Raw genomic sequence first — 21,274 nt, forward strand, 5'->3', positions numbered from 1 at the left:
GTATGATCTTGGAAGTGAACATTCCTCTACAGCCTGCATTCAAGAACTCAGTCTGGCTGACACCTTGATTTCAGTCTTGAATTTCCCTTACCTTGCCATACCTATAGAACTGTGAGCTAAGAAATAAGTGGGTTTTTTTTTTAATTCTTTAATGTGGTAAAATAACATAATATGAAATTTACCATTTTAATTAAGTGTACAGTTCAGTGGCATTAAGTACATTCACATTGTTGGACAGCTATTACATCCCAAACTGAAACTCCGTCCCCATTAAATAATAAATCCCCATGCCTACCCCTTCAAAGCTGCTGGCAACCAGTATTCTACTTTCTTGTCTCTATGAATTTGACTACTCTAGGTACCATACAAGCGTGGGCACACGGTATTTGTCCTGTGACTGGCTTATTTCATTCAACATGTTTTCAAGGTTTATCTACATTGTACCATGTGTCAGAATTTTCTTCCTTATTAAGGCTGAAGAACAGTCCATTACATAGATACACCACATTTTGTTTATTCCTTCATCCACTGATGTATACTTGACTTGTATCCACCTTTTGGTTATTGTGTATGCTACTGCTGTGAACCCAGGTGTACAAATAACTCTTCAAGTCCCTATTTTCAATTATTTTGGGTGCATTCTCAGAATTGCTGGATCATATGTAACTCTACATTTAATTTTTTGAGGAACCACCATGCTGTCTTCCATAACAGCTAAATAGGTATTGTTTTAAACTGCTTTGTGCTAATGTGTTACCCAGCAATTGAAAACCCATATACTTGAGTACTCTCTTTCAACCCTAGAGATAATAACTGCTTCCTACATGTGCTAGTCCCATACTTTCTTTACCTCTCTTTGTAGCTAATCCCCTCTACTAGTTAATAATTCTTTATAAAATTTTCCCTATTCAAATTACTAGTGTGGTGTGTGTCTCCTGAGTGGCCCCTGACAGACTCTTTAATAAACAGTGTGTTCCATACGGAAGGTAATTTGGAGAACCAGTTTCACAACAGCCTCTGACAGTCACAGCAGATTCAGCGATATCCTTTCATTTTCAGGTGTAAGTTATGAATTTGAATTTGTTTGGGTTTGTTTGGGGTGCAATTCATATCTCTAACCTCCATGATATTGTGTATTCCTGTTTTTAAATAACGTATTGGAAATAAATGATAGCACAGTGATCCAAAGAAAAAGACAGAGAGGGATGCCCATGTGGCTCAGTGGGTTAAGCATCTGACTTTGGCTCAGGTCACGATCTCGTTGTTTGGGAGTTTGAGCCCTGTGTCAGGCTCTGTGCTGACAGCTCAGCTTGGAATCTGTCTTGGATTCTGTGTCTCCCTCTCTCTTTGCCCATCCCCTGTTTGTACTCTGTCTCTGTCTCTCTCTCTGTCTCTCTCTCTCTAAAATAAATAAACATTAAAAAAAAAGAATTGAAAAAGAGAGAAAATTTGAGTCTCATCAACTCTGTCCTTCAATTTGACCACTTGGGAGTTTTTGTGTTTAAAATCTAAAACACCAAAAAGGTATGAACTATAGATGTAAATTTTTTTTGGTGGTTCCGAATTTTGATTCATATATTGTTAAATTTGAATACTATGTTTAAAATAGAATTTCACATTTCCCTTAAATTATTTATTTTAAATCTAAGTATGGATCAAGAAAATAGTGATTATTACTGAATATTAAATCTTTACTGAAAATAGTTTTGTTCTATAAAGAAAGAGGGTATATTAAAAAACAAATCTAGCCAGGGCACATGGGTGGCTCAGTCGGTTAAGTGTCCAACTTCAGCTCAGGGCATGATTGCATGGTTTGTGAGTTCAAGCTCTGTGTCAGGCTCTAGGCTGACAGCTCAGAGTCTGGCACCTGCTTCAGATTCTGTGTGTGTGTGTGTGTGTGTGTGTGCGCGCGCGTGTGTGTGTGTGTGTCTGACTGCTCATGTTCTGTCTCTCAAAAATAAACAAATATTTTTTAAATGTTTTTAATTTAAAAAATAAATAAATAAAAATAATCTAGCCCAATTGTGAAACACTAGGTATACCATTGGGGGACTATCCCCAGTAATGGTAGCATTAGATTTGTATTCACTGTATAGTTACAAATATTACTTTGTCTTTATTCAATATATTAAAATAATTTAAAGTCAAACAGCAGAAAGAACTACAGGATAGGTCTAATTCAACTTTCTAAATTCCTTTCCCTAATCTTGTGCTCCCTGAATTTATTTCCTTCAAACTTTCTGTACAGACTCTTCGTTCCAAGCTCTGCTCTTAAGACAAAACAGCAATATTAAGGTTTTAAGTTTCCCAAACTTTCCTCTTCTTGGCTGCTTATTTTTTTTTTTTACATATTATTACTTTGTTGAATATGTTTGCCTGTATATCCAGAACTTTTTCCTTCTTCAAACTGGGCTCTAAGTCATTTACTACTCACTCCTACCCAATTCTTAAGTAGCTATGCCGTTTGAATGAAAACCCCTCTTCAGTAAGCAATCACCATAGGAGATCTCTCCAGTATCTGCCCTTGGAATCCTTACTTTGTCTTGCTTAAGTGCTGAGCCTTCCTGTTGGAGTTTGATGTTGTACTTGATGTTTCAGACTATTCCTTGTTTTCTAGCAGCCTCACTTATTAAGACTGGCTTCAGCTTATATTCTGCTAGGTCTGCAGCAAACAGCCCATTTCATGTACCCCTATTTCTTTTTTTTTTAATATGAAATTTATTGTCAAATTGGTTTCCATACAACACCCAATGCTCATCCCAACAGATGCCCTCCTCAATACCCACCCCCCAGCCCCCATCAACCCTCAGTTTGTTCTCAGTTTTTAAGAGTCTCTTATGGTTTGGCTCCCTCCCTCTCTTTTTTTTTTTTCTCCTTCCCCTCCCCCATGGTCTTCTGTTAAGTTTCTCAGGATCCACATAAGAGTGAAAACATATGGTATCTGTCTTTCTCTGTATGACTTGTTTCACTTAGCATAACACTCTCCAGTTCCATCCACGTTGCTACAAAAGTTGGCTGTTTATTTTAAAATAAAATGATGGCAGGGGCGTCTGGGTGGCTCAGTCAGTTGAGCGTCTGACTCCAGCTCAGGTCATGATCTTGCACTCTGTGAGTTCTAGCCCCGTACTGGGCTCTGTGCTGACAGCTCAGAGCCTGGAACCTGCTTCGGATTCTGTGTCTCCCTCTCTCTCTGCCCCTCCCTGGCTCATGCTCTGTCTCTCTCTCTCTCTGTCAAAAATAAATAAACATTAAAAATTTTTTTTCTAAATAAAATAAAATGATGGAAGGGCGCCTGGGTGACTCAGTTAAGTGGCAACTCTTGATTTCAGCTCCGTTCATGACCTCATGGCTCTTGGGATCAAGCCCCATAGTGGACTGTGTGCTGTCAGCATGGATCCTACTGGAGATTCTCTCTCTCTCTCTCTCTCTCTCTCTCTGCCCCTCCCCTGCTCACATACTCACTCTCTCTCTCTCAAAATAAATGGATAAACTTTTTTTAAAAAGGCAGATTATCCTTAAAAAATAATAAATAGTAAAAAAATAAAATAAATGGAAGCACTGAATTCCTCCAAAGAGAAAGAGAGGAGGAAAGTAGGCACCTTTTTTTTTAAAGTAATCTCTACAGCCAAGGTGGGGATCAAACTTACAACCCCGAGATCAAGGGTTGCATGCTCTACCAACTGAGCCATCCAGGTGGCTTTATACAGTTTCTGGCCTTTATACAGTTTGCCTTTATACAGTTTCTGGCCATGGTCCCTTTGAGCCAGGGGCTTGATCCTCCCAGATCTGTCCTCCGGGAACTCTTTTGGTCTCTGAAGACCCAGCTGTCTGTCAACCTCATGTCCTATCAGGCCATGAAGCCCAGAGCAAGCACACAGAGGCACCAATTCCCAAACCAAGTGCCCACATATTGACTGGCTACCATAGCAACGAGAGCTGAGCCACATTAGCCCCTGAGCCACCTCGTGTGCAAGTCCCATTGAACCCCACAGCAAGGAGGGTTATCGATTCTCTCCCTGCATAACTCTCTCCTTCCTGCCACTGCTGAATACTTACTCACAGCAATACTGAGCAGAAAAAGGCCCCCAGATCACCCATGCCCCCCATTCATAACTAAGGGAACACATCGGAATCAGCCTGGAGGCTCTTTAGAAGTGCCTGACACACTGCACCAGAATCCCCAGGGCTGAGGGCTGCATTCATGTATCTCAAAGATGGTGATCCTCATGCACAACCTCAGTTAAGAACCACTGCTGTACAGAGCATGCACAGAGTTTACAGAAGGAAATACCAATGGATTTCAGACACAAGATGTTAACCTCACCCAGAGACAAAGACCTCACAAAGTGAACCTATATTTTTTACCCATCAGATTTAGATCTATCCAAATATCAAAAGTTTGATCATCTTAAGACAAAGCTAATCCCCCTAGTTTATAAAGTGTTTCTACAAATGAATAATGAAAAGACCAATAACCTAATCTAGTAATAAAAAGACAAAGAAGATGAACAGATAATTGACAGAAAGGAAAATATTTCATTCATAATAAGAAAATCTAATGAAATAACCCATCCAAAGGTACCAAAAGCGTGGTAATACACTGATAAAGTCATAGATGAATAGGTGGTAAGAAGGCAAATTGGTACACCCCATGTAGGCAGTACCTATGAAAATTACAAGCACTTTTCATCTTTGAGTCATTAATTCTACTCCTATGAATTTAACCAACTGATATAATTGCACATGTGTGAAAAGATTTAAGTACAGGGTTATTCATATGCAGCATTGTCTGTAGCAGCAAAAGATCAGGAGACCAGTTAAATCAATTATAGTACAGCCATTCAGTGAAATACTCTGCTAGACAACCATTTAAATAAAAGAAGTGAGATCAATGAAACAATCCCAAGACACCTTATTAAATGAAAACAAATTGGGGCACCTGGGTGGCTCAGTCAGTTAAGCATCCGACTTTAACTCAGGTCATGATCTCACGGTCCATGAGTTCGAGCCCCACGTTGGGCTCTGTGCTGACAGCTCAGAGCCTGGAGCCTGTTTCAGATTCTGTGTCTCCCTCTCTCTCTGCCCCTCCCCTGTTCATGCTCTGTCTCTCTCTGTCTCAAAAATAAATAAACGTTAAAAAATAAATAAATGAAAACAAATGATAAGGTTAAAACGGTATGTGATTAATAACAAAATTATTTTCAGTAATGGTCACTTAATAATCACTAATAATCGTTATTTCCTTATAGTTTAGATTTAAAACAATTAACTATTTTTAAAGAATAAATGTCTATTTTAAAAATATTCAAATTCCATACATACACATATAAGCATATGTATACTTGTATTATACAGATAACCCTGAAAGATAACTTGTATTATACAGACAACACACACACATACACAAACTGATTCCAGGGCAGAGGATCTGAATAGACATTTTCCTAAAGATATACAGATGGCCAACAGGTACATGAAAAGGTATTCAGCATCATTTATCATCAGGGAGTGCAGATCAAAACCACAGTGACTTATCACCCCACACCTGTTAGATCGCTATCACCAAAAAAAAGTAAAATAAAATAACAAGTGTTGGCAAGAATGTGGAGGAAAGGGAACCCTGGTGCACTATTGGTGGGAATGTAAATTGGTGCAGCCACTATGGAAACAGTATAGAATTTCCTCAAAAAATTAAAAATAGAACAACCATATGATGCAGCAATTCCATTTCTGGGCATTTTATTCAACAGAAACAAAAACAATAATTTGAAGATATCTGCACCCTATGTTCATTGCACCATTATTTACAATAGCCAGGATATGGAAACCACCTAAGTGTTCATCAACAGATGAATGAAAAAAGAAAATGGGGTGTGTGTATATACAATAGAATGTTATTTGCCCATAAAAAAAGGAGGAAGTCTTGCCATTTGTAATGACCTGAATGGAACTTGAAGGCATTGTGCTAAAGAAATAAATCAGAGAAAGACAAATATCCTATGATCTCACTTATATGTGGGATCTACAAATCCAAGATCATAGATACAGAGAACAGATTGGTGGTTGCTGGTGGGGGCAAAATGGGCAAAGGGAGTTAAAAGGTACAAACTTACAGTTACAAAATAAGTAAGTCATGGGGATGTCATGCACAACATGGTGACTATAGTTAATAACACTGTATTGCATACTTAAACTTTTTTTTTAACATTTATTTATTTTTGAGACAGAGAGACAGAGCATGAACGGGGGAGGGTCAGAGAGAGGGAGACACAGAATCTGAAACAGGCTCAGAGCCCGATGCAGGGCTGGAACTCACGGGCCACGAGATCATGACCTGAGACAAAGTTGGCCACTTAACCGACTGAGCCACCCAGGCACCCCTGTATTGCATATTTAAAAGTTGCTAAGAGAATAGATCTTAAAAGTTCTCATCACAAGAACAATGATTTTTTTTTTACTATGTATGGTGACAGATGTTAACTATACTTATGGTAGTGATAATCTCACAATATATACAAATATGTAATTATTATATTTGTACACCTGAAACTGATACAATGCTATATGTCAATTATAAGCAAATTTAAAAAAGAAAACAGAAGAGTTACAAGCAAACCAGGAAAAAAACATAAGTGCTTACCTCCAAGCAAGATGATTAGTTTGCAGATTGTAAAGTAAGTGGTGTGGCTGTAACAAAGAAATCTATTTCCCCAAGCAAGGATACAAACAGGATGGAGATGCTGGGGATCGAACCCAGGACCTCATGCATGCTAAGCATGCGCTCTACCACTGAGCTACATCCCCACCTGCTGGTAGTACTGCTTTGCTACACTGCTTTCATGAAAGAAAACAGAAATTTGCTCCCTTAAAAGAAAACTACTGGTTACAGTGATAGCCAGGAGAGTTTCTTTTTTTTTGGGGGGGGGGAGGGGGGAGTGGGGAGTGGGTAATGCAGAGAGTGTATATGGGGAGGTAGGAGTTAGAAATGAAAGTAATTTACTTTTCTTTCTATGCTTTTTGTATACTTGAGTATTTTATCATGCAGGCATTACCTACTTAAAGCAAAAAAAAGATGTAAAATAAAATAAAAAAGAAAATAAAGGTTACACAAAACCACTTTTCTGCAAAAATGCCCTCACTTTATAGATGGAAAACTGAGGCCAAATAAGAGAAGGGTCTCTCCTATCCACAAATCCTCCAGCTCCCCCAAAAGTGGGACCACCTCCCTCTGAGCCCCAGAATCTTTGTTCTTTTCAGGGTTAGAGACTCCATGCCTTGTTGCCATCATTTCCAAGCTTCATCCAACCCTCTACCCTCAGTACCCACCTCAGGGCATCCATAATTTTTGTTAATCCTTTCATCCTGCAAACAAAGTTTGTTGAGGATTGACCATGGCCCAGACATTATGGCTACACACCAGGAGTACACTGATAAGCTTCAAGGTCAAGGTCCCTCCTGACCTTGTAGATAGGACTGTGCTGTACAGGCTATGCATTAACACAATTTCAGGAAATGCCATCCACATAAACTATTATTTAACTGGTACCCCTTAGATTTGTGTCATGCAAATCTAACTATACCCAGTGGCCTTGCCCATATGTCCAATAGTCCAGTGGAGAAAATAAATTAATAAAAATAATATGTATATATATTTCTTTTCATTGGAATCAGGGCAATGAAAGAAAAGAACCAGGAGTTACAAGAAAGAACAAAAGGAAGGACCTATTTTGAGTTTCACATAAGTAATTATGAGAAAGTGATATTTAAGCCAAGAAATTGGATTAGTTAGGAATTTTTTTAGTTGCTAGTAATAGAGACACAACTTAGTAGCTTTAACAAAAGTTTCCAATTTGTCTTATTCCATGAGAAGGCAGAAGGCTAACAGCCTAAAACTAATTTGGCAGCTCCATCAGTTCAGGGGCCCAGCCTCCTTCTGTCTTTCTGCTTTACATTCCTTAATATGCGGCTTCCATTCTCCTCAGGGTCCAAATGGTTGCCAGACCTCCAGACACCACATTGGCATCATAAACACCAGGACAGGGCAAGGACATTAGACAAATAAGGGAACACACCCCCACCCATTTAAGGAGATGAATCTTCTACTTCCATCTCATTGGCCAGAAGCTGGTCCCATGAACACACCATGCTGCAAGAAAGGCTGGAAACTGGAGTCTCTAAAGCATCACCCAGAGTTGTTATTAAAAAGGGCGAATTGTGGCACAAAAACAGACACATAGACCAATGGAATAGAATAGAAACCCCAGAACTAGACCCACAAACGTATGGCCCACTCATCTTTGACAAAGCAGGAAAGAACATCCAATGGAAAAAAGACAGTCTCTTTAACAAATGGTGCTGGGAGAACTGGACAGCAACATGCAGAAGGTTGAAACTAGACCACTTTCTCACACCATTCACAAAAATAAACTCAAAATGGATCAAGGACCTGAATGTGAGACAGGAAACCATCAAAACCTTAGAGGAGAAAGCAGGAAAAGACCTCTCTGACCTCAGCCGTAGCAATCTCTTACTCGACACATCCCCAAAGGCAAGGGAATTAAAAGCAAAAGTGAATTACTGGGACCTTATGAAGATAAAAAGCTTCTGCACAGCAAAGGAAACAACCAACAAAACTAAAAGGCAACCAACGGAATGGGAAAAGATATTTGCAAATGACATATCGGACAAAGGGCTAGTCTCCAAAATCTATAAAGAGCTCACCAAACTCCACACCCAAAAAGCAAATAACCCAGTGAAGAAATGGGCAGAAAACATGAATAGACACTTCTCTAAAGAAGACATCCGGATGGCCAACAGGCACATGAAAAGATGTTCAGCGTCGCTCCTTATCAGGGAAATACAAATCAAAACCACACTCAGGTATCACCTCACGCCAGTCAGAGTGGCCCAAATGAACAAATCAGGAGACTATAGATGCTGGAGAGGATGTGGAGAAACGGGAACCCTCTTGCACTGTTGGTGGGAATGCAAATTGGTGCAGCCGCTCTGGAAAGCAGTGTGGAGGTTCCTCAGAAAATTAAAAATAGACCTACCCTATGACCCAGCAATAGCACTGCTAGGAATTTATCCAAGGGACACAGGAGTACTGATGCATAGGGGCACTTGTACCCCAATGTTCATAGCAGCACTCTCAACAATAGCCAAATTATGGAAAGAGCCTAAATGTCCATCAACTGATGAATGGATAAAGAAATTGTGGTTTATATACACAATGGAGTACTACGTGGCAATGAGAAAAAATGAAATATGGCCTTTTGTAGCAACGTGGATGGAACTGGAGAGTGTGATGCTAAGTGAAATAAGCCATACAGAGAAAGACAGATACCATATGGTTTCACTCTTATGTGGATCCTGAGAAACTTAAGAGAAACCCATGGGGGAGGGGAACAAAAAAAAAAAAAAGAGGTTAGAGTGGGAGAGAGCCAAAGCATAAGAGGCTGTTGAGAACCCAGAACAAACTAAGGGTTGATGGGGGGTGGGAGGGAGGAGAGGGTGGGTGATGGGTACTGAGGAGGGCACCTTTTGGGATGAGCACTGGGTGTTGTATGGAAACCAATTTGACAATAAATTTCATATATAAATAAAAAAAATAAAAAATAAAAAATAAATAAATAAATAAACTCCACATTAAAAGAAAAAAAAAAAAGGGCGAATTGTTTTGGGGAGGCAATAAGCAGTTTCTCCCATGGACTGGGAGAATAACAGGAGTTAACTATGTGAAAGAGTTGGTGAGGGGGTGCCTGGGTAGCTCAGTCGGCTAAGTGACTGACTTTGGCTCAGGTCATGACCTCGCAGTTTGTGAGTTCAAGCCCTGCGTCAGGCTCTGTGCTGACAGCTCAGAGCCTGGAGCCTGCTTCAGATTCTGTGTCTCCCTCTCTCTCTGCCCCTACCCCCTACATGTGTGGGTGTGTTCTCTCTGTCTCAGAAATAAATAAACATTAGGAAAAAATTGTTTTACTAAAAAAGAGTTGGTGAGGGCAACTTACAGGCATAGGAAACACAAGTACAAAGTCTCCAAAAAGAAAAGGAAGTTGGTGTTCTCAGAACTGAAAGGAGGCCAGGATAGCCAGAGCACACTGAGTAGGAGGAGGAGATGAGGAATCAAAAAAAGGCGTAGGAAAAGGACTCAGCCCCTTATGCACAGCAGCAAACCCGGGTGTATACCACCAACAGTGGGCAAAGCCTTGGAATCACACACCCACGTTCATATTCTAACTTCACTTCTTCCTCACTGAGAGCCCTCGGGTAAGTCCTTTAACTTGTCTGGGCCTGTTTCCTTACTTGTAAAACAAGAATTATATGAAAACAATCTATAGATGTAGTGTGTGGATTAAATGAGATAATGTATGTAAGGAAGCTAGCACAGCACCTAACACATATTTAGCACACATTATTATTTATTAATTATGTCTTTGACCAAAAAGACTCACATAATTGTGACATAGTTAATAGTCAGGGTTGTATCCCCAGCTTTGAACAAATCACCTGGCATATAGTTACTGCTCAAAAAATGGTAGCTTTTCCTATTGTGACCAGTGCCAAGAACGGTCACAAGGATAGCTCGTCAGAATTTCTTCCAGGCTCTTTCTTGACTCCTCATCCCATGCCAGCCAACTACAGACCTATCCAATCTTCAGATTACCTACCTTAATGACAAACTAGAAATAAGGGTATGGAGATGGGGGAATGCCATCCCAGGAAGCTAACAGACCCCATAGGTGACTGGTTCGAGTCCCAATCTCTCTGCTTTGTTCAGGTTCTAAGAGTAAATAAGCTCAGCCTCAATGCAGAAATGCTTACTGCATTGAACTTTAATAAAACCCACACTTGGACTCCAGGAAATACTGCCATTTATATCCCCATTGATTTTCTAAGCCTATTTTATTATTCTCCTTCCCGGTGAGGGTGGTATATATTTTTGGGCTATATTCCTTTCATAAATAAGTAAATATGTAGGTAAATACTAATAAGAGCTAACAGTTATTAAGTGTTTGGTCCCATGCCAGGGATGGTGCTGCAGGGCTCTGCCTTTGTTATTTTATTCCCCCATCACAACAACCCAATGAGGCTGGCACTCCAATGGCTCCCATTCTATGGAGGAACAGACTGAGATTCCAGAGCTGAAGCCACTTCCCCCCAAAAGGAGCAGGGAGATGCTATAGAAACAGTCTGGAAGTTCCTCAAAAAGTTATCCATGGAGTTGCCACATGAGCCACCAATGCCACTCATAGGTATATAGCCAACAGAAATGAAGACATGTCTATCTAAATAAAAGGTGCACAAATGTTCATTGCAGCACTAGTCATGATAGTCCAAAAAAGTGGGATAAATCCAAATGTCCATCAGTGGACGAATGGACAGACAAAATGTTATTTATGCACTCAAGGAAATATTTTTCAGCCATAAAAAGCAATGAGAGACTAAAACACGCTACAACATGGATGAATCCTAAAAACATTAACTGATAGAAGCCAGACACAAAACGTCACATATTGTATGATTCCACTGATATATCCAGATTGGTCAAATCCACAGAGACAGAAGCAGACTGGCAGTTGCCAGAGGCTGGTGGACAGAAGGAAATCAGGAGTGGAAATGGAAAATGGAACCAGGGTTTCTTTGGAGGATGATAAAAACATTCAGGAATAAGATAGTGATGATAGTTATACAAATACACTTAAACCCACTGAATTGTACACTTTTATGCTGTGAATTTTATGGTAAATGAATTATACCTCAATTTTTACTGAAAAAGAGGCAGAGCAGAGATTTAACCTTATCTGATCCAAAACCTGGATTACTGCATTCTGAGCAGCCCATGTGGACATGAACCCAAACTCCACTTCGGTTTCTAAGCGCCCTCCTTCCTTCAGTCCCCACAGGCCAAGCTTCTCAAGTCAATGCCCGGCCGGACAGGGAAATGCTGAGTGCCTAAACTAAGGCAATGGTTTGAAAACGCCAATAGTCTTTCATTTCCGCTAACCCCCCCTCTGCGCATGGGGCTGGCTTCCTCCCAGGCCTGGGACCCAGAGCACAGGGTAGAGGAGCTGCATTAATCGAAGCTTTATGGCATGTGGGAGCCAGTGGGGCTGAGGTAATCTCAGTGGTCAGCGTTAATCACAATTGCCCAAGTGAGGCCCATTTACCCATTAATACCAACGAGCCAGTTCCAGAAGGAAGAGGCAAGATGGCTGACATAAATGAATCTTCTGTTTATTCAACAACTACAGTGGCCTGAACACCCAGACTACATCTTCACTGATATAAAATATTTTGTATTTCTGCAAGTGTTCCCAATACACACACACACACACACACACACACACACACACGTCTGAAGGAGACCCCAAGCAAAGAACATAGCCTGGCACAAAGGGCAGGGGTTTTAAAGTTTGAGAACCCTGGGTTCAGATCTTGATTCTGCCACTTAGGGGCAGAGTGACCTTAAGTGAGACATGTGATGTCCCTAAGCCTTAGTTTCCCTATCTGTCAAACGGAGCTAATATTTCTACCTCGTTCATGGTTATACTGGGAACGAGGAGATGCTAAATCTAAATGTTCCAGCTTGCAAGGGGCTCAGCTCATGGTAGGATTTGGTCATTTTACACATTATTGCCCCCAAGACACAGAAGTTTGGGGAGGGGACAGTGGCCATGTGACTAGATTCTCTAATTTCAGTGCATCTAGGATACTTAAATGCAAGAATACTTTAAATATTCTTTACTTTAAAATGCAAGAATCAGGGGCGCCTGGGTGGCGCAGTCGGTTAAGCGTCCGACTTCAGCCAGGTCACGATCTCACGGTCCGTGAGTTCGAGCCCCGCGTCGGGCTCTGGGCTGATGGCTCAGAGCCTGGAGCCTGTTTCCGATTCTGTGTCTCCCTCTCTCTCTGCCCCTCGCCCGTTCATGCTCTGTCTCTCTCTGTCCCAAAAATAAATAAACGTTGAAAAAAAAAAAATTTAAAAAAATAAAATGCAAGAATCGGTGCGCCTGGGTGGCTCAGTCGGTTGAGCGTCTGACTTTGGCTCAGGTCATGATCTCACAGTCTGTGAGTTTGAGCCCTGCGACGGGCTCTGTGCTGACAGCTTAGAGCCTGGAGCCTGCTTCGGATTCTGCATCTCCCTCCCTCTCTGCCCCTCCCCCACTCATGCTCTGTCTCTCTGTCAAAACTAAATAAAGCATTAAAAAAAAATTTTTTTTTTAATGCAAGAAACCCCAGGGGTGCCTAGGTGACTCAACTGGTTAAGTGTCCGACTTCGGCTCAGGTCATGATCTTGCCATTCGTGAGTTCAAGCCCCACATTGGGCTCTGTGCTGACAGCTCAGATCCTGGAGCTTGCTTCAGATTCTGTGTCTCCAACTCTCTCTGCCCCTCCCCTGCTTACACTGTCTCTCTCTTTCAAAAAACAAAAATAAAACATTAAAAAAAGGTTTTAACAGGGGCGTCTGGGTGGCTCAGTCAGTTGAGCGTCCGACTTCGGCTCAGGTCATGATCTCGCAGTTGGTGACTTTGAGCCCCACATCAGGCTCTGTGCTAACAGCTCAGAGCCTGGAACTTGCTTTGGATTCTGTGACTCCCTCTCTCTCTGCCCCTCCCCTGCTCACACCCTGTGTGTGTCTCTCTCTCTCTCAAAAATAAATATTTAAAAAAAGGACAAAAAGAAAAAAATGTTTTAACAAAATGCAAGTATCCCCAGCCCCAGGGTTTCTGACTAGGGAGCGGTGCGGCTGAAGGTGTTGCATCTTTTAATAACCAACTGAAGGTTATTAAAGGTTATAACTTTCAGATAATGGAGGTGTCTGGCTGGCTCAGTTGAAAGAACATGCAAACAACTCTTGACCTCAGGGTCAGGAGTTCAAGTCCCACCCACACTGGGCGTAAAGATGACTTAAATAAATAAACTTTTTTAAAAAGAGAAATAAGGGTGCCTGGCTGGCTCAGTTGAAAGCATGTTTGACTCTTGATCTTGGGGTCATGAGTTCGAGCCCCACACTGAATGTAGAGATTATTATAAATAAATAAATAAATAAACAAACTTTACAAAAGAAATCAGATGCCATTTTGATTTCTAAAAAAAAAAACAAAAACTAAAAAAAAAACTTTCAGATAATGGTTCTCATCCCTGGTTACACACTGGAAAGGTTGGGCTTCTTTGTTTCAAGGCCTGGATCCCACCCCTACAGATTTTGACGTGTTGGGACCCTTGTGTTACCAGGACATTGGTATTTTTTAAAGTTTCCAGATGATTCTAACATGCAGCCAGGGCTGAGAACCCCTGCCAGAAGCCAATGCTTCTCAGAGTGTGGTCCAGGGACGCATAGCATCAGCAGCACTGGAAACTTTTTAAAAATGCAAATTCTCTATCTTTCCCCAGGCTACTGATTATGAAACTCTGGAAGTGGGACCCAGCACCCAGTGGTTTGATAAGCCCGGGGGGGGGGGGGGGGTGCGAGGGGGAGATTCTGATGCACACTCAGGTATAAGAACCCCCACTATAAGGCATGCTATCCCTTAAACTGCATGATGATAAGAATCACTTGAGGTGTGCTTATCACTCACGCAGATTCTGAGAGGCTGGAATGAGGCCTGGGTATGTGCATTTTTTAACAAATACGCCCTTACTCTCTTGCTCAAACTACCAGAGGCTCTCAGGGCCCCCAAAATTAAATCCAAAATCCTCTCCTCACGCTGCTGCCCCTTCTAAGCCTCAGGCAAGTCCGGGCAACTCTGGTTTAAAGAAACAGCCACTTAGGTAACTAAAATCCCCCCACCCTCGCCCTCACGCATATCAGCACCGCGTCTTCAGTCTCGTGGTTTTCTTTAAACTGTTACAGAAGCTGCACCCAGTTTCTCTGAAGAGCTTCTCTGGCAAATGCCACAGCCCTCCCATCCCGGGGGCACATTCGGGACCCCCAGCACACACCTGACCCCGAAGACAGCCCTGAGCACTATAAATACTACGTCTTCTCCATATACACACCTATGAGAAAGTTTACTTTATAAATTGGGCACACTGAGAGATTAACAAAACTATAATAAAATGGAACAATTATAACAATACCCTGTAACAAAAGTTGTGGGAATGAGGCCTCTCTCTCAATCCTCTACTCACCCTTCTTGTGACGACGACGTGAGGTGATGAAATGCTCCCGCGATGAGGCGAAATAAGGTGAGTGACGCAGGCGCTGTGACGTAGGTGACCTGACGTAAGTGCCGTGACGTAGCGCTAGGCGCCTATTGACCTTCTGCGGATTCGTCATAAGGAGGATCATCTGCTTCCCGACTGCCTTTGATCCCCGGGGAACTGAAACTGTGGAAAGCGAAGCCGCTGATAAGGGAAGAGGACTACAATAATTACTATTGCACCCAAACCACTATTATCTCTGCCTCCTGTTTATTTACAAATAACCTCAATCAGGGAATATTAAAATATATCTACATACAGCATCTACATATACACACCACATGCACATACATACACATATACAAATACCCGACCACTTCCTGGAAACCAGCTCTGCCCCTGTCCTACACACATTCACACCTCTGTCTACCCATCTGCATACTCGGTTATCAGAAGCTTTGCTCTTTCCAGCCACCCTAGAGCTTGAGATCTTTGCTGAGATGCTGGAATCCACCATCAGCGGGGAACAGACATCTACGGTCTTCTACCCAACAGCAACCCCCTTTTTCCCTGCCAACAACTCCTCACTTTTGCACAGGGATCAAATGGCCAAGCAGTCAAGAAAGGTGCCCCATCTCCAGGAGATACTTCTAAGCTAAGGGGTCACACTTTCAGTCCCAGTAGCTCCCTTTTTTTTTTTTTTTTTTTTTTAGTTTTGGTTTTATTTCTTTTTAGAGAGAAAGCACAAGTGCGAGCAGGGGAGAGGCAGAGTGAGAGGGAGAGAGAATCCCAAGCAGGGATTCTCAGGGCTCAAACTCACGAACCCACCGTGAGTTCATGACCTGAGCTGAAATCAAGAGATGGACACTTAAGCAACTCAGCCAGCCAGGGACTCCAGCTCCTTTTTTATAATAAAAATGTTTATAATCCCCCCATTACTCTTCCTAAAGGGAAATCCAACACATTGGTTTTTTTGTACATATTTTTTTTTTGTTAAATCGATGTAATGACCTGATTGTAATATAAAGAAAAAATAATAAAAGGATATGCATAATATAAATAATAGGCATTTTAATATATAAATGCTTAGACACCATGACACAAAAAAACATAAGAATGATGCAGCCAGATACTTATAGCTAGACTTAACTAGAAAAGCAACAGCCATGTAAACACGGACAGGCATTGGACCCTGTTGATGGTCCCTTAAATACCACTAGCAGGTTGCCACCAGTGATGTGTGTCCGTGAAATAGACAAGGAGCAACTCTTGTCAACATTCTCAACAAAACAAAGTACAGACTTCCTTTGTTACAGTCTACAGCTGCATCCCTGGAAAAGTTGGTCTATATTAAAACCCTCAAAGCAAGTTGTGTTTATATGAAAGTGGAATTTGGTTCTTGGCTCAGATGATTATAATGAATGTCTAGTAGAGATAATCATCACTGGAGGAACTGACCTGTACATTGCAGGATATGTAACATTGACCGCCAACACTCTAAATGCCCCTGTCACCCTCTGATCGTTGTGACAACAAAAATGTCCTCATATATTTCCAAAGTCACCCTCTGTGATCGGTTCCATTCCTGTGGAAAACTGCAGGTTCAGACAAGGAGATGACCCTCTTGCTCCTTTCCTCCCACCCTTTCTGTTTTGAAAGCTGTTGTATTAGGACATGATGCTTGGAGCTTTGGCAGTCATTTTGAGACTATGCAGTAAAGACTGAGACTTCACAGAGGTACCACCCTAGTGCCTAGCAATCATTGAGTCACTTCCCCAACTCTCTGCCTACCCACAGACTTCAATTACATAAATTAACCAAATGCCCTTATTGTTTAAGCCTTATTATTTGAATCTTTTTTCACTTGCAGTGGAACTTATGTTTGCTGAGAGAGGTAGGACCAAAGGCACCAGTGTGGGTGGGTAGAACAAATTTAAAAGATCCAGGCTTCAGGGCGCGTGGGTGGCTCAGTCAGTTGGGCATCAACTTGGCTCAGGTCATGATCTTGCAATCTGTGAGTTCAAGCCCCAAGCTGGGCTCTGCGCTGACAGCTCAGAGCCTGGAGCCTGCTTCAGATTCTTCAGATTCTGTCTCCCTCTCTCTCTGCCCCTCCCCAGCTTGCACTCTGTCTCTCTGTCTCTCAAAAATAATGATGATGATGATAATAATAATAATAATAAAGATCCAGGCCATAATATGATTTGATTCTTAGAGATTTAAATACTCTCAGCAAAAACAAACAAACACGCAAACAAACAAAAAAAACTGATTCCTATTTATAAGATGAATAAGTTCCAGGGATGTAATGTACAGCACGGTGGTTATAGTTACCTATATTGTATATTTGAAAGTTGCTAAGAAAGTGGATTTTCAAAGTTCTCACCACACCAAAAAAAACTGTAACTATGTGAGGTGATTGACCTCATTATTGTCCAACCTTATTATATTATATGGACCAACCTTATTATGTAATCATTTTGTAATATATACATAGAGCAAATCAGTACATTGTATATCTTAAACTTGCAAAATGTTATATGTCAATTGTGTCTCAATTAATTTGTGGGTTGTAGGGGAATGTGTGGAGGGAGGAGTGTGGTGAGTTCCCCAAAATTTTTTTAAAAGTTAAATCTTGAGAAATTCCTCTTGAGAAAAAAATTTGAATTTTGCTTTTTCTTTTTTTAATGTTTATTTATTTTTGAGAGAGAGAGACAGAGTGTGAGCGAGCAGGGGAGGAGCAGAGAGAGAGGGAGACACAGAATCCAAAGCAGACTCCAGGCTCTGAGCTGTCAGCACAGAGCCCAACTCAGGACTTGAACTCACGAGCTCACATAACCTGAGCTGAAGTCAGACATTTAACTGACTGAGCCACCCAGGTAAACCTAGACTTTGGCTGTGGGAATAGATTCAACAAGACAGCAAATGTTGATAACCCTTGAAGCTGGGCAATGAATATACTACCTACATATGTACTTTATATAATTGTGAAAATTATACTTTAAAAGTGAAAATAAATAAAAATTTTAAAGATTCATTGTTTATTTTTTTTTATTTTATCTTATTTTTAATGTTTATCTATTTGGGGGGGTGGGGCAGGGAGAGAGGGAGACATAGAATCTGAAGCAGGCTCCAGGCTCTGAGTTGTCAAGCACAGAGCCTGATGCAGGGCCCAAACCCATGAATCAAGAGATCATCACCTCAGCCAAAGTCAGACACTTAACTGACTGAGCCACTCAGGCGACCCAGTTCATTGTGTTGTTGTTGTTTTTTTTTAATAAAAAATTTGGTTCACTTCTCTCCTGAAGCCAGGCTATAGTCTTATTTTGTTTTTTTTAGGAGAATTGGAGACTATCTATGAGGGTGAATGGTCAGAATCTGTATCACACAATGGGTCCCTGTAGATTTTATCATCCCAGGGGTACAAATTAGGAAAGCTGAGAGACATTATAGCACAGTGGCTGAGCCCAGTGTCTTTAACATCCTAAAGTTCAGGCTCTGCTGTTTATCACTTGTGCCACCTTAAGCAAGTTACGAACCTCTCTCAGCCTTGACCCCTGCTGTAAAGTGGGTTTAGCAAGAATGCCCACCCCTTGGATGGTTGTGAGACACGAATGAAATAACAGACATACTTAAGAAACAGTAGCTGCTGTGGTTATTATTTTATCTTTATTTCTAGTCTAAAGCCTGGATTTTCAGCCTTCCCTTGCCCAACTAGGGAAATGACCAGGTGTTCCCAAACTTTTTATTTTTTTTTTACATTTATTCATTTTTGAGAGAGAGAGACAGAGCACAAGCAGGGGAGGGACAGAGAGAGAGGGAGACACAGAATCTGAAGCAGGCTCCAGGCTCTGAGCTGTCAGCACAGAGCCCAACACGGGGCTCAAACTCAAAAACCACAAGATCATGACCTGAGCCAAAGTCAGCACTTAACCGACTGAGCCACCCAGATGCCCCTAAGGGTTTGCAAACTTTTACCTTGAGTATATTTCTGAGCCCCACCCTACCTCTATTCTGACCTTAGCTACTCTCCCCTCCCCACTCCAACCCAGTATTAATATATAATGCACAGTTTTAACATGCCAAGGACTGAGCTTTCTCTTTACTGAATTTAATCCATGATTTTATTAGACCCATTTCACTGAGGAGGAAATTGATCCTTAGAGAGGTTAAGATCATACAGCTAGGAAATGGGCTCTGAGGCCAGGTGTACCTGATTCCCCAAAGGTACAGTCATTTTAAAAGTTCTCATGGTGGCTCAGTCAGTTAAGCATTTAACTCTTGATTTTGGCTCAGGTCTTAACAGTTGGTGAGATCAAGTCCCACACAGGGCTCTGTGCTGACAGCATGGAGCTTCCTTGGGATTCTCTCTCTCCCTCTTTCTCTGCCCTCCCCTTGCTCAAGTTCTATTTCTCAAAATAAATACTTTTTTATTTTTTTTAATTTTTTTTAACATTTATTTATTTTTGAGACAGAGAGAGACACAGCATGAGCGGGGGAGGGTCAAAGAGAGAGAGGGAGACACAGAATCTGAAACAGGCTCCAGGTCCTGAGCTGTCAGCACAGAGCCCGACATGGGGCTTGAACTCAGGAACCACGAGATCATGACCTGAGCCGAAGTCGGACGCTTAACCGACTGAGCCACCCAGGCGCCCCAAAATAAATAATTTTTTAAAGTGTGCCCCGGGGTCCATGGGTGGCTCAGTCAGTTAAGCGTCCAACTTGGGCTCAGGTCATGATCTCCCAGTTCATGGGTTCAAGTCCTGCATCAGGCTCTGTGCTGACAGCTGGGAGCCTGGAGCCTCCTTCAGATTCTGTGTGTGTGTGTGTGTATGTGTGTGTGTGTCTGCCCCTCCCCTGCTCACACTCTCTATCAAAAATAAATAAACATTATAAAAAGTTTTCCCAACACAGGTATTGAGGGGTCAAAATAAGATATCACCCCCAAGACTAGTCCACATTTGATCTCTACACACAGGTACCACCCCATTATTTATTCCCATTTTACAGATAGGAAAACTAAGTCCCAAGGTCTACCCCAGCAGCAAAGACCACCTTTCTGACTCCACCACTAACTCAATCTATGTCCCAAGCCTGGGGAAGAAGGTGGGGTGGTACAGCGGGCCAGAACTGGTTCAGAGATCAGAAAGTACAGTTCTGGCACGACTCAGCTGTGTGATGTTGAGTCACTCACTTCCCCTCTCTGAGCCCCTAGTTCCTCATCACAGTCGCAAACTCTCCATCTGTGATCATCTCATCAGCCCCTGGTGGGAAACCCCCACTCTAACAGTCTGAGTCCTGGTTCCCCATTCCTCACCCTCACCTTCAGAGAGTGGAGACACAAAGGGCTATAAAACACAAAGAAGTCTGCTCTTTGGAGCCAAAAGTTGCTGTCCTTTCAAGGACAAAGAGAAACGGACCTGCATTAACCGCTTACTGAACTCGCCCGAGCTGGGTGAGGAGCCATGACTACGGGAGGCACTGCCACCCTGTGGCCACTGGGCTCCACAGCAGGCCACCTTCAGGGGCTTGCAAGGGTAAGTCCGCCATCAGCTCAGAGGCTGTGACATTCAAAAGGAGGGGAGGAAGGCACAGTTGGGCTTTGGTGGGTGTCAAAAACCAACGAACCCTAGGGGAGAGAGAGGGCAACATGGCAACTGGGAAGCACAAAGGCTGTTCCCTCACTTGGAATGCTTTTCCCCAGATACAGACATTGCTCCCTGTCTCAGCTCTCCAAGCCTGGCTCACATGTGCCCTTCTCTTACCTCCCTATTTAAAATACAATCTTGGGGCGCCTGGGTGGCTCAGTCCATTAAGCGTCCAACTTCAGCTCAGGTCATGATCTCATGGTTCATGAGTTCAAGCCCCACATTGGGCTCTGTGCTGATGGCTCAGAGCCTCGGGCCTGCTTCAGATTCTGTGGTTCCCCCTTTCTCCACCCCTTCCCTGCTCACAGTCATATTCTCTCTCTCTCTCTCTTTCTCTCTCTCTCAAAAATAAATAAACATTAAAAAAAATTTTTTTTTAATACAATGCAGGGGCACCAGAGTGGCTCAGTCAGTTAAACACCTGACTCTTGATTTCCACTCAGGTCATGATCTCATTATTCATGAGATCAAGCCCCATGTGGGGC

At 42.1% G+C, this 21,274-nt stretch overlaps 1 non-coding gene across 1 annotated transcript; it reads right to left on the reverse strand.

The window, feature by feature from the left end:
• Nucleotides 1-6,732: 6,732 nt before the first annotated feature.
• Nucleotides 6,733-6,804, reverse strand: TRNAA-AGC (transfer RNA alanine (anticodon AGC)). The gene has a single exon. It is a non-coding gene; the product is annotated as a tRNA-Ala (tRNA).
• Nucleotides 6,805-21,274: the final 14,470 nt, after the last annotated feature.

The sequence above is a fragment of the Puma concolor genome, chromosome E3 (genome assembly GCF_028749965.1).
Source record: "Puma concolor isolate L17-30 chromosome E3, mPumCon1.1.hap2, whole genome shotgun sequence".
Lineage (NCBI taxonomy): Eukaryota > Metazoa > Chordata > Mammalia > Carnivora > Felidae > Puma > Puma concolor.